The sequence below is a fragment of the Paroedura picta genome, chromosome 3 (genome assembly GCF_049243985.1).
Source record: "Paroedura picta isolate Pp20150507F chromosome 3, Ppicta_v3.0, whole genome shotgun sequence".
Taxonomy (NCBI): Eukaryota; Metazoa; Chordata; class Lepidosauria; order Squamata; family Gekkonidae; genus Paroedura; species Paroedura picta.
This window is the reverse complement of record NC_135371.1, coordinates 112,961,339-112,974,650: the sequence shown is the minus strand read 5'-3', so window position 1 is coordinate 112,974,650 and position 13,312 is coordinate 112,961,339. Positions and strand designations below refer to the sequence as shown.

The 13,312-nt window shown below is 42.4% G+C and overlaps 1 long non-coding RNA gene across 1 annotated transcript; it reads right to left on the bottom strand.

The window, feature by feature from the left end:
• Nucleotides 1-250: 250 nt before the first annotated feature.
• Nucleotides 251-11,921, bottom strand: LOC143831286 (uncharacterized). The gene is made up of 3 exons (XR_013228790.1): nucleotides 11,868-11,921; nucleotides 11,322-11,371; nucleotides 251-311 (listed from the first exon to the last, which is right to left on the bottom strand). It is a non-coding gene; the product is annotated as an uncharacterized LOC143831286 (long non-coding RNA).
• Between the last annotated feature and the right edge of the window lie 1,391 nt (nucleotides 11,922-13,312).

Here is a 13,312-nt window from a genome sequence, read left to right as displayed (position 1 = left end):
TCACAGTAGTTTTAAAAAGGCATAACATCTGAAATTCATTTTGTGATTCTGTCCAATAAAATATAATTTATTAAACTAACATTTAATTAATTCTAGATCATCTAAACCAATGACATAGTATATATATCTACAATCCATGGCATCTCCAGGAAGGATCAGACCTTGGGTGATGGGAAAGACCTTTGGGTGATGGTGATGAGCCCCTGGAGATGGGCTGGCAGGCTGAATAGTGATCATGATGGACCAAGGGTCTGATTCCGTATGTCAACTTCATGTGGATGACTTTCCTCTATCATGAGAAGCCTTTTCCACTAGAAAAAATAAAATTCCAAATGTTGCCTCTGCCTCTGTCTCAGTCCTAAGACACAGTTGTTATTTCCTGAGGATATGAGACTTGAAGATATTCAAGTCAGTCTGAAAAACTTCAAATCAAGGAAGGTATCTCAATTTAAGATTATTTTAAGCTAAAGAGTTTTAAAGGATGCCCAAACCCATAAACCAAATATCATTGTAGTATAATAACATCATTTGAATTCAGATTCGGAGGGGGCAGTACTTGTAGAGGAATGAAGTTGGGTTGAATATTAAAGAAGAAACAAATTATAGATTTGTGCATTTCCAGGTGTTAGGCCAGTTGTGGAATATACAAGTGTGTCAGTACCTTTAATGAATATTTGCAAAGCATCCGCATTGTAACTAATGTAAGCCCACCCATTGTAAGCCCATCCTTCATGATTTGGAATGGGCTACATCTTTCACAGACTATTTCGGAGAATTATCAGGGGGAAAGGCCTTTTTCTGAGAATTCTGTAAATCTCACCCTGCTGCATGGCAAAACCTTGTCCTCATTTTTTAGCCTGGTAAACTGCAGAAATGAAAGTAACTGAAAGGAGAGATGACATGGAGTTATTATAAACCTAATCAAAACTCAGAAAGAATTTGAGCTCTGCTTGTAATGGTTTGGCATTTACAGTTCTGGAATTAGTTCCTTAACTATTTTCTGTTCCTGATTCCAATATATAAAAGGACACAAGCCAACACTGACTTAAGTGCACTTACACTAAAGGGTCATCTCATAAGATTTGTGCTTACTATTCTTATATAAATAAATGTAAAGGGAATTTATTTATTATTGTATTTATATACCACCCTCCCCAAAGGCTCCGGATGCCTAAGTATCCAAAATGCTGGTTATTCCGTCCTGACAATGTATACTCTTAGAAAAACAAATAGAGCAAGCTAATAAGCCATCCAAACGAACAAAAAAGTTCAGAATACATTCTGGACTTTAAACACCTGCCTAGTGGAATCAAGGCTTATAAAGTGATATTATTCTGTTATATAAAGTGGCTAAAATGGTGCCTGTGGCAGAAACACTTGTGCACAAACCCTACACCAAGCAGCCAATATTCATTAGCTACATTTGTGGAGTGCCATGGTTGAAAGGCAAACATAAGAAGTCTCTGCCAAGGGCTCATTTCTCACTTCCTGCCAATCATACTGCAGTGCCTTTATTGTTAATTAGAATGCCAAAACTGTGGAGCAAGGTTTTCATTCCATAATTTTTGCTTTTAGCAGCCAAATGATTTGCTTTGGCTTTCAGCAAAACGCCCATCCAGGTTTTACGACGCAAGCTTTGGTTGCTCTTCTGGATAGCAATTCAATCTTCCCTTTTGTGTAACAACATGGCTGACAGAATGAGATGGTGTTAGGCGAATGGTTCAATTGTAGTCCAAAGGGTTTTTGTACTCTTCTCAAGCCACTGGCATAACACCTTGCCAGTCATTTCCCATAAATAACTAGGTAGCAGTCTGACACTTTAGCTTTTTTTAAATTATTGTGAACTTGGCATGTATCTGTTCATTTGATGAACAGGATGCACTCTTCTTTGGAATTTGGAATTGATAGTCATTCCCTCCTCTGTGGGCCAATCATACATTATACTTTCCTGCACAGACCTTAGTCCCCAAGTAAGAAAAGAGTGTACATAATTTAACCACTCAAACATCCCTCCATGGCTGTTTCAGCACTTGAAAGACACATGGGGCAAACAAGAATACCTGGTCATGCCAAGCTGTGTATATTTTTCAATCACATGTGTTAGGCTTTTAAATGGTGATGACAGCCCTGGGTCTGATCCAAGGATTCCATTACATCTAGTTTGGCTCACAATGATACAGTTTATCAATCTCTGTGTGTCCCTGGCAATCATGCTATAGTCTACTTTTGCCTGAGGTCACAGTATAAAATAGATTTTTTTCTCCTTAAACTGCCTGTTAGATTTCTAAACTCTGTCTGAAGAAGTGGCAGTTCAATCCCTCTCGTTTCCTCCACCTACTTCCTACTCCCCCCTCTCATCTCTCTGTCAGGATTCTGATGCAACTAATTAACTGCTTCTAGTGACTGCAATAGGCAAACTAATAAAAGGGGATGGGAAGATCCGAGAAAAGGGCAGATCTTAGTCTTTCCCACATTCTGCAACACTGATTTTAGAAACATTTATATAATATCTATATCTATATCTATAAAGAACAAGATAATTTTAAAAGAAGACAAAAGAAAATATAGTGCTATATAGCAAATCACATATATTAAAAATCATTATACGCTACCAGATGTAGAACAGTAAATATTTCTTCCCAAACATCCCATTCATTACATTCCACAAGACATTCTCTACAAAATGCAATGGGATTAATTTCATGGTAACTACATATTCCATGCTACATAATTTGTCATTTCTGCATATCAGACACAGCTTCCAATATATCAAAATCCAAAAGTTCAAAAGAAAACCTATTGTATAAAGATATTTTTTTAAATTCAAAATCCACTTCCTTCTACTTTTCTATTCAAACCTCATTTCACATCTGCATTGTCATCAGCAGTGAGGATACAGTAGCCCAGCCACAATCTTTTTCCTATGCATAAGCTCTCTCACTGTGCCCCAACGTCACTGGACTCAAATCAGGTGTGGACTGAATTTCTGAGCATGCATCTCCTCCTTCCATACAGCCTATAGCAATTAACTCAGAACAACCTGATTGGCTGCCTCCTAGGAACCATTTCAAGTGACACATGACCCATCACATGTCCTAGCTTCTGTGACAATTTCCTTTCTTGTTTCAGTTATCCTTTCTGCTGGTGCAGTGTTGTCCAGCCTCTAGACTTTACCCAGAAGCTCAGGACTAGGCATGTGCAATTCAGGTTGGAGAGTCCAAAATGTACCTGAATAAATGTAGATTCAAACACTTCTTCTTCTTCTTCTTCTTCTTTTTTTTTTACTAATCTGGTCCAAATTGACCTTCCCTTGAAGTCAAAGCACCCAAATTTCCAATTCAGGCAAAACTTGGCCATGCAGATATCAGGCAGTTTAAGGGGACCAACATTTTCCTTTTCTTTGTAGGCCTGCCCAAGTTTCTTAACATCCAAAATGTGTTCATGGTCTTTTTTGATATGTATTTCTTGTAGGCAAATGATGTCTGCTGTCTCTTTTTTAAGTTAGTGAAATTTTTTTGATCATTTTGTTGGAGTATTGAGGCTGCTGACATTTAGTGAGAGGATTTTTAACTTAGACATACTATAGCTTATAGCTCAATCTGCAATGATTTACTTACCTTTCCGTGTAATTGAATGCTAATCGTTGTTGGGATCCTGCAAGGAGAGTCTGTCAAAGAGTATTTGGGGTTCCTGGATAGAACATATTATCTTCCTTCATTCTGGCAGAATAATTTCTAATGCAAAAGGTATTTTCCAGTAGTATTGTATTTCCTTCTGGATTAATTTTTTTTTCTTAAAAAGTGGAAATCTGATCTTTTCCAAAAGGTATCAAATGGTAGATCTTGAAAGACTGCTGCTTCTTTACCTTGAACATGAAGAGGTTTGGACATGTTCTTCTTTAATATTAGCTTCAAAGCCTGTTCCAAAGAACGGGCCCTGAAAGGGCCCTCTCCCCTGGCCCCTGGCCAGGCAGCTTAAGGTAGGTTTGAGCTGCAGCTCGCAGCCAAATCAAGTGGGGTGGGAGGGGGCTGGCCAAGTCGTTAGCAGCCAGAGCTCCTTAGCACGCTTTCAGCAAGCCGGGAGTCCCTTGTGAGCAGGCCCAGCCTAGCAGGCCAAGAGGCCCTCGTTAGGAAGCCCCCCACCACAATCCTTTGCCCAGGGCTCTCTCCCGTTACCGGCTGCTGGCTCCAGGCACTGAGGCATCTGAGAGCAAAGAGGCTAGAGTCCAGGGATGGAGGGCAGGAGCCGCAGGGGCAGGGCAATCAGGACAAAGCTGGCTGCACCCTGATTGGCCCTATTCCAACTTGGACAGCCAGACACGTCCCACACCCTAGGCTGTTTCAGAATATATAGAGGAACAACAATGGATAAGGATGGTGTTTCTTATGTGTCTTTTGTCAATGGTCACTAAGATGTCTCTGGGGAAGCCTTTCCTTGCTGAATATAATTGAATCAATGCTGATCCAAGTACTTGTCTGGGAATGAAGAGTGGGAGTGTCCCCATTCTCATTCCTGCAAAGGGACTGTGGGGACTCCCTGGGGCATCAGGACCCAACGGCAACAATGATGATGGCAGGAAAAACCCAGGTGACATACCTGACTGTGCAGCGAGCCGACCAGATGCGCTCACATTTTCAGGCCCAGGAAGTCATGCCATGGAAGCCAGGGAAGAACCATGAGGGCAGACAAGGAAGTAAGAAAACTTAGACTGAGAACCACAGCGACTCCAGAGGGAAACTACAAGTACAACGATATAGGCTAGATATCAGGAATAAATTTTCACAGTCAGAGTAGTTCAGCAGTAGAATAGGCTGCCTAAGGAGGTGGTGAGCTCCCCCTCACTGGCAGTCTTCAAGCAAAGGTTGGATACACACTTTTCTTTTTTTTTTTTATAATGATTTTTTTTTATTTTCATAAAGATAGAAATATAATCATCATTTGAGAATATACGACCCCACATTGACTCCACAGTGATATAAACTTTTGTCATTTCAGTTCCCATGCTCTCCAGCCATTTACTTGTTCACTATTTACAGTTTCAGTCTGTAAATATTTATTTAGATCTTCCTGCACTTTCCAGACTCACAGGACTGATGCTGGTCTGCCTGTCTGTGGCCCAGAATACAAACAGTTGCTGGTAAGTGCTGGCCATATCCCATAGCCCAGGAGGGACACACCTGCAATACTCCCTTCCAACTGCCAGCAAAAATGGCTCCTTGGAAGGCTGGACTGAGGCATTGTACGATTTTGAAGTCTCACCTCCAAACATCCAGGAATATTTCCAACCCTGGGGTAGCCAACCTCCAGGTGAGGCCTGGAAAGCTCCTGGAATTACAGCTCACCTGCAGAGTATAAAGATCAGCTCCCCAGGCAGAAAGGGCTACTTTGGACAGCATTGTGGTAGAGAAGAAACATTTAGGGCCTACCACATAGGTTGTTGTTGAATTGAAAAATTTTAGGCCTACTGCACAGGTTTGTTGTACAGATGAAACAGGAGACAAAATAACCAGTTTCGCCTGCAGAATAATGCTGTGCAGTGGCCTAAAATCTGCAGAGAGTTGCAAAAAAGAAAGGCACATGGCTTGGCTGCATCTAACCCCCGGCCAGAACAGTATTTTAAGTGAGAAGGGGCTTTTCTGTGGCCCCCCCTGCCATCCAACTGTTTGGCAGAAGGGGAAAGTTCCCCCCTCAAAAGAAATGCCCACACCCATGCCCTCAGGCTCCCCTGCATTGCTCTCGGAAACGTCTCCCTCCCCTCAGTCAGGAGCTGTCAGAGGCTCCTTCCCAGCAGTCCTGAAAGGAGGGGGGAATTCCTGCCAGCTCTGTCAGGGTTCTGATGCAAAGTTACAGTTGGACATGACAGTTTGGACAGCCTTGGGGCAAAAAGCGCTGGCACAGTCTGTCCACCCTCCGTTCTCATCCCCCTTGGCAGCCTTACTTACCTCCTCTCCCTGACTCTCCAGATTGCCCTTGGCTTGGCTGGGTTTGGCGGGCACTGGTTTTGGCTGGGCTTGGCGGGCACTGTCAGAACTTTGGCCCTGTCAGAACTTTGGCTTTGCACCCCCTAACTGACTGGAACTCTGGTCTGTCCTGGTGAGGGCCCTCGCCCCTGCCCATTCTCCGCCCACTTAAGCCTTAGCCTTTTATGTTTATACAGCGAAAGCTGTATAAAGATTTGCTTTTTTATGTATTGTTGGTTTGATTGATATGTCTCCGATCCCTTTGGGGCAGGCTCAGGGCAGTTTACAATATAACATATCTGTAACTATAATAAGAGTCCTAATGACCTTTTGGTCAGCCAGTCGGAGGGAGAGCCCTCTAAGGCCCGGCCTACATGTGCTGTGGGAATTTAGAGGAGAAATCCCTCCAGTTGGGGGTGACTTGAAGATTCCTTGCAGAAAATTTTAATTTTGGACCTATTTTGGCAGGATGAAACAGCTGGGAGAGGGAGAAGAGAAACTTTAGTGTTGGTTTCTGAGACCCATTTTTGGGTAACAGTTAAAGAACCAAGGCCACTAATCTTGATAGCTGGGTTTAATCACCACAGGCAGATGGCAAGATGTCCTTGGGAAGTTCTCTAAGAGTTCTCTGAGCCCCACCTCTCTCACAGGGTATCTGTTACAGGTAGAGGAAGGGAAGGTGATTGTAAATTGTTTTGGGACACCTGAGGCCTGCTGGGTGACCTTGGGATGGTCCCAGTTCTCTCAGAGCTCTCTGAGATGCACCTCCCTCACAGGGAGTCTATTATGGGGAGAGGAACGAGACAATTTGAGACACCTGAGGCCTGCTGGGTAACTGCAGGCCATTCTCAGTTCTCTCAGAGCTCCCTCAGCCCCATCTCTCTCACAGGATATATTTTATGGTGGGAGGAAGGGGACACAATTGTAGATTGCTTTACCTGAGCCCTGCTGGGTGACTGTAGACCATTCCCAGTTCTCTCAGAGATTTCTCAAACCCACATCCCTTACAGCCGTCTATTGTGGGGAGAGGAAGGTTTGTAAACTGCTTTGAGACTCCTTTTGGTAGTAAACAGCAGGGTACAAAAATCCAGCTCTTCTTCTTCTAAGGGACAACAGTGAAAGAAGCATGTGGGGACATAAGTATTTGAAAGGCTGTCATTTGGAGGAGGGCAGGATGCTGTTCCCATTGGCTGCAGGGGAAAGGACACGCAGTAATGGGTTTAAACTACAAGTACAACGATATAGGCTAGATATCAGGAAAACATTTTTCATAGTCAGAGTAATTCAGCAGTGGAATAGGCTGCCTAAGCAGGTGGTGAGCTCCCCCTCACTGGCAGTCTTCAAGCAAAGGTTGGATACACACTTTTCTTGGATGCTTTAGGATGCTTAGGGCTGATCCTGCGTTGAGCAGGGGGTTGGACTAGATGACCTGTATGGCCACTTCCAACTCTGATTCTATGATTCTATAACATTTTATCAAGAGTAAAAAAAATGGAGACAGAAGGAGCAGGGCAGACATCTGTTTATAATGTCTTCTCCATGTGGATTAGGGCAAGGGAATGTATCGGCATCTGTGGCCTAATTCACACAAGAAGGGAAATGAGGTTGAACGCAGAACTGGGAGGAATTGGTTGCCATGTAATCTTCCCCTAAGAAGAGTCTCTAGTCTGATTTGCTCTTCACATATGTGACGACATGGCGCTTGAAAGCTCATCTGTAACCACTATGCCAGAATTGCCAAAGGTCAGTCCTTTCCCATACTCAACAAACATCCTAAACCACAGGTTCTTGACACCCATCACTCCCACACCTTCATTTGACACCAGGCTTCCACAACCCCCCACAAAACACACACATTCCACCCCATGCCTTTACAGACTGGACAACCCCTCCCCTTCCTCTTCCCACTACCAAGCTCCAGCACCCATTGTATTCCTTGATACAATGGGCTTTGCCCCTAGTCTTATCCATTTGGTGCCTCTTAATAATTGTTAAACAGCCTTGGGGGACGAATGGTCCACCCTCGCCAGGGCCAATCAGGGTGCACACCAACAGGGAGGTCCCTTTCAAAGCCCGTTCTTATGAACGGACTTTGAAGCTAGTAAACATATAAAATCACAAATAATAATTAATTAAGAAAATGTATTAAGATCTGCCTGGACAGTATAGGTGATGTTTAATATATATATATTAAAGTGATCCCTTCACTCCTTCCTGCATGGCTCCAGCCTGAGTCAGGACTGCAAATGTGTGCGGTGTGTCTTCTAAAAATGGATGGAGATTGGCTGTCTTCAGTAGCAGCTAGATGCAGTATCAGGACTTCCTTTTCCCCCTGCATTGATCTTTTAGGTTAGGAATCTACTTTCTTTGTGGCAGTGAGGACAAATGGTGGTCAGCGTCTTCTTCCCAATCTTTAACATATTGTTGCCACTATTGTTGCATATACCTAACAGTATAAATGTGCAGATTCCTTTAAAAATGTGTTGCTGATCAATTAGTTCTAAGTATTCATAAACTGACTTTATTGTGTCAAATCTGTGTAACAATCTTTTCTGAAGTCTTCCATTTTAAAATTTGGTGTCCAGTATCTTTTATTTACTTTCCCTCTCTAACTTGCTTCCTATGAATCACATGCATAATTCTATAATCAGACTGATTATCTCCCCTCTTGTAGGACAGCCTTAATAAATGGTTGACAAGCAGATGCTGGGGCCTGATCTAGCTAAAGCCTGTTTTCCGTTGGCAGAGTTTAAATATGTAATGGTAATACAGCACTGCCTGATTAAAGAATACGTAGCTTTACTGAGAATTGAAATTGCCTCTCAACATCAGGAAGAAGAACTATACAATTCTTGCATATTCTAACATTTTCAGTAGGAAAGTTAAGCATTAAGAGTGAAAATCCCACTACTGCAATTAAATAACATGAATATTCTGGTTTTGGTTTTTGATTATAGGTTTATCCTTTAAGAACCTCGTGACCACTAAATGGCTACTAGTATCATTCAAACTACTGGATAAGCAATATTGTTCCATGTACACTTGAACTACATTTAAATATTTTATACTGGCTTAATATTAATCATGAAAGTTGGAAGTGCAAAGAAGAAAAAATAAGGAAACAATGATAAAAGAGTTCCCAACAATAAAAACGGGGGCATTTCATACCATGTCTGTTGTATCTGCATCTGCACTAGGTCCCCATCTTCCCCTTATATATGGTGCACTTTTTTTTTACAAAATAGCAACAAACTTTATGGTGTTTTCCACCACTCATTTTAGTGTTCTCATAAAAGTTGCTTTCCCACTATACCTGTAAAAGTCGTAATTTGCCACAGGCTGAGTGGTGTTATTTGTACCATTATTTTAGGTTTACCATGATTTCTTATGAGCCATTGGGCAGATTTACTCCCCAAAGTGATTCCCTGTGGATTGGAGTGGAACAGGACTGACTTATGTGTTGGGAGCTTGCTAGAGGGACTAAACTTGTTTTTTTTCCTATCAGATCCTATTTCACCCTAATTGCACATTTCAAGGCTAATAAATTTTAAAAAGAATGCCAGCCACACTAAAGCAACCCATTCCACCATCCTAAACAATCTCAATAAACAGACAAAAATACCATTTCACAGAGATGAGGCATCACCACAATTAGCAGTCATCCTATTGTTCTGAATGTATCACTGTTCCTAAAAGACGTATGGATATAAATAAACATGAGGCATGCTCTTTTGATGCTGGTGATAAATGAAAATCCAGAATCATTCAGACTATGATGTCTCACCTTGATGCTCATTTGAGAGTAAATCACTTTATCTGATAAAACAACTCCCAGAAATATTAATTAAACCTTTCTGCTAGACCTGGCAGTCTCAGAATTAATTTTGAAAATTAACTAATTTCAATATTAAATATACACTTGCTTGATTTCCAGATTAATTGAGAATCTATTGTCCATGTGCCTTGATGTGCTGGCATCTGTCTCAATTAAGCCTGAGAGAATGTAATCTTGGTATTGGTATTTATCCTTCTTTAACTCATGAAGTATTTCCCTATGGCAAAGGAAGCCTTACTTGAGGTTCAGTAACAACAAAGATTCCAAAGAGTTGTTCTAAGACTCTCCTCTGGATCCTATAGATAACTCTAGCATCTTCCTTTTGTGAAGTTTAATGTTAACTTGCTACATATAGACTACATTGCTACATATAGACTACATTGCTACATTTATGAAAATGCACTGGAAACCAAATCATCATCCTAATTCATAAACCTTTTAAGTATATTTTGTGGTCTGAATGAAATTTGGGGAATTCAATTAAGATTTCTGTGATAGCATGATATGATGATGATGATGTGGTTAATGTGAAGCTTCTAATATACTTATCATCCTAATGTACTCTTCAATCTGCTTGACACAGCCTATGAAAACGAAATAAGAATGATTAAAGTCTGGTGCTTCCGTAGCACGATTGACTTTGCAATGATTTAGGCAATATTATCTCAATTTCATGGACAAGCAATAGAAGTGATGAGATTTACACAAGGCTACACCATTTATAGATGGGGCCTGTTGACATAGTAGTTATTATTATGGTATTAGTGGTAGTGCACTGTATAAAGATATGGGTTTACTCTAGGCTACAGTTGTGGCAAGGAAACTATGCTAACTGTACTTGAATGTCAGGGGTGCCAGTCAGTTCCTCCTGCCTTTCCTTAGTAACTTAATTTCTACCCACATTGATCAATATGGTTATATATTACAGGAAACACCTTTCTCTCTATGGTGTTTCTTTTCCTTTCCCCCCTTGAGCACCTTTCAGATCAATATATCCAATGTTAGGGAAATTGGTGTATTTTTTCCATCAAATGATATAGAATTGGACAATGGCCCAAGGTTGCATTACCCCTACTGAACCTTATCTGCTTCTATTATTTAGTTAAATCATTTACCCCAACTGTGTAGCTTTGTGTACATATGGGAACAACCATAGGGTGGTGAAAGTTACAGTGATGATAGCTTCATTGAGGTTGCTACTGTACTCCTTTACAAGCTGGAAGACAACTGCCTAGTGAAATTGCTATTCAATTTCAATAATTGGAGAGAAAGCATTCAACCCAGTTTTGGGTTGAGATTGGAACCTACTTTCATTTTTACAGTTGCTGAATGTGAAGAGACAAATCCCAGGCCAATCAACTACCAAAAACACTATGGTATTAATAAACATACTCCCTTCAAGAATGGATAATGATCAATACAGTAACACTTTGCATAGTAAATGGATCAGCCTTGTCATAGAATCATAGAATAATAGAGTTGGAAGGTGTCCGGGCGAGGCCTGTAGCAGAGTTAGAGATACTTACCAGGTGGGCGAAACGGTGGGCGACAGCTCTTCGGCATCCTGGAGTCAACGCTGTGAAAAGAGAAGAGAAAGACATGAGAAGAAGAATGCAGAGCGGATCGATCATAGGCGAGACGAAACGAGTGGAGCAGGCAGCGAGGATTCATTAGACGATGCACCCGGACTTGTGAAGATTCAACAGTTGATATTGGGACAGAAGGAGGGAAGAGCGCTCCAGAAGGGACATACTCAAGTAGAGGAGCGTTATCCGGCTCAGGGGGGTGGGGAGAGGGGACTACCCCCTAGAGGAAGAGCACGGCCGAGAATAAGGAAGTCGCGTGAAGGAGGCAGAGGCGAGTTTGCAACCGTATGCCTTGGAAGGTGGAGATGGGCAACGCCCGGGACCGTAAGCAAGGGCTGAAGAGGGCGTGAGCTTTATAGAGGGGGAGGAGACTACACGGGGAGATATAAGGGTGGTGAGTAAGAAGTACGGGGTGGAATGAATGGGAGAAAAAAGTGTGGCAGTGGTTTGGTGTGTGTATAGACGGTGATTAAACAACCTACTTACCTGAATCTGGAGTCCAGTGCGGTCGTGTTGCTGAAAGGAGGTGGGCGGAAACCTGCAAAAGAAGATAAGAAAGAGGTGTACCCCAAGGGCGGAAGGAAGGGCACTTTACAGAACGGACCTCATGTATCATCTAGTCCAACCCCCTGCACTATGCAAGACACTCACATCCCAATCGCTCATCTACTGTAACCTGCCACCCCTTTGACTTCACAGAATCAGCCTCTCCGTCAGATGGCTATCTAGCCTCTGTTTAAAATTTGCCAAAGAAATTCGTCCTCAAGTTATGGCTTCTAGGCAGGATAGTATCCCATTTATCGTAACTGAATCTTGTGCTGATGGATTATATCATTATTTGTTAGGTTAGATTTGTATACCACCCTCCCACATAGTGGCTCAGGATGGTGAACATCATCATCATCATCCAGGCACCCAAGATGTTCTCCATTGGACATTTCTGATGGGCAGTGCTGATTGTGCCCAGTAGATGTTAACAGTTAACTGGCCTCAACCCAAAGCCCAGTGGAAGAGCTCTGTTTTGTAGGCCCTGCAGAACTGTGCCAGCTCCAACAGGGCCCAAATCTCCTCTGGGAGCTCGTTCCACCAATTAGGGCCAGATACTTTCTTTGGGCCAGGAATCACTAGCTGGTTGGAATTAGCTGAGTGTAATGCTCTTTGGGGTACATAGGCAGAAAGATGGTCACTCAGATATGTATAGTCCATGCCACATATGACCTAAAAGGTGAGTATCAAAACCTTAAACTTGTTCTGGAATTCAACTGGGAGCCAATGCAGTTGCCAAAGCACAGGCCATATATGAATCCTTCAAGATGTTCCCATGAGGACTCTGGCCATTGCTATCTGGAACAGTGGCAGTTTCCAGAGCAGGGATATGGGTAGGCCCACAATACAATGAGTTATAGAAGTCCTGTCTAGAGGTGTCTGTGGCATGGATAACCATGGTTATGCTCCAGGGCCCAGTAGGACATTATTAGTTTAGCTTGTTGAAGGTGGAAAAATGCCAGCTGCGCTACTCTTGTGACATGCAGGGGTGAGTGGATGGATGGGCAAAAGAAAGAAAGAAAGAAAGAAAGAAAGAAAGAAAGAAAGAAAGAAAGAAAGAAAGAAAGAAAGAAAGAAAGAAAGAAAGAAAGAAAGAAAAAGGGAGAAAAAGAGGCAGAGAGAGAGAGGCAGATAGGAGAGAGAGAGATTAAGTAAGGAAGTAAGTAAGCTAGTAAGGAAGGAAGGAAGGAAGGAAGGAAGGAAGGAAGGAAGGAAGGAAGGAAGGAAGGAAGGAAGGAAGGAAGGAAGGCAGGCAGGCAGGCAGGCAGGTGGCATGAAAGGGTAAATGGCAGGGGTGGGAAAAAGGGGGGATGGATCCGTTGGGGAAGGGGTGCGGAGAAGCGGTGGAGGTTAGTGTTGATGGGGGGGCTGGGAAGTGAGCACGG